Source organism: Halichoerus grypus, chromosome 2 (assembly GCF_964656455.1).
Source record: "Halichoerus grypus chromosome 2, mHalGry1.hap1.1, whole genome shotgun sequence".
In the NCBI taxonomy this organism is placed as follows: Eukaryota; Metazoa; Chordata; class Mammalia; order Carnivora; family Phocidae; genus Halichoerus; species Halichoerus grypus.
The window spans coordinates 36,599,538-36,600,487 of record NC_135713.1 but is presented as its reverse complement, the minus strand read 5'-3'; the positions used below and the strand labels follow the sequence as shown (position 1 = coordinate 36,600,487).

At 44.2% G+C, this 950-nt stretch overlaps 1 non-coding gene across 1 annotated transcript; it reads left to right on the top strand.

The window, feature by feature from the left end:
• The first annotated feature begins 329 nt into the window (after positions 1–329).
• On the top strand, positions 330–436 carry LOC118519365 (U6 spliceosomal RNA). The gene has a single exon (XR_004909137.1). It is a non-coding gene; the product is annotated as a U6 spliceosomal RNA (small nuclear RNA).
• Positions 437–950: the final 514 nt, after the last annotated feature.

Here is a 950-nt window from a genome sequence, read left to right as displayed (position 1 = left end):
GAACCAACTGAGCCACCCAGGTGCGCCTCGCTATTGCCTTCTAACTGGTCTTTCTGTCTCAACTATTATCTTCTTCCAGGCCTCCCTTTATTTTTTCTGGAATTAATTTTTCTAAAATACGAACTAATTCTCCATTCCCTTTCGCAGCATGTAAGTTCAAGCTCTTAAACAGACCTTATCAAGCCCGTGGGCTTCTGGCTTCTTCCATCCTCTTTAACCTTGCATCTTCCAGCATCCCTCCTCACCTCAGTCTTCAGCAAAACGGAAAACAACATTAGACCACCCTAACTTCGTATGACGTCCTGTTCTCCCCTCAAAAACCAGCTGACATGCTCACGTCAACGGCACATTGACTGAAATAGGAACCATACAGCGAAGAGTAGCATGGCGCCCTTACAAGGAGCGCATGCAAAGTTGTGAAGTGTTCCATGTTTTTATACTGTTTGATTCCACTTGTTTCATGTTTTTATACTCTATGATTCCACTTTCTACCTGGAGTAGTCCAATTCATCCAGACAGATAGGAGGAGGATGGTTAGGCTGGGGAAAGTGGGGTCTGGGTAGTTCTTGTGTGATGGCTGCTGAGGATCCCTTCGGCAAGATGGGGAGTTTCGTGCAGGGTGGTGGTGATGGTAGCACCACAAACGAATGTACCTGCTGCCACTGAACTGTACATTAACGTTGGTTAATATGGTCAATGTTATGTTATGTGTATTTTGCCACAATTTTCTAAAACAGCTAAGATTTCAGGCTCCCTTTCATCTGCATCGTTTCCATCCCCAGAGGGAGTTTGGCACTTCCACTACTTAATCAGCAGATTGATCGATCTGCACCCTTAGTGCTGACCAAGGATTATAACCTTGAACCCACTGCTGTTTAATACTCATCAGATACTTGGTTATACAACCAAAATTCGCAAAGGATTGCCTGAGTGAAATATAGTTCAAGTGT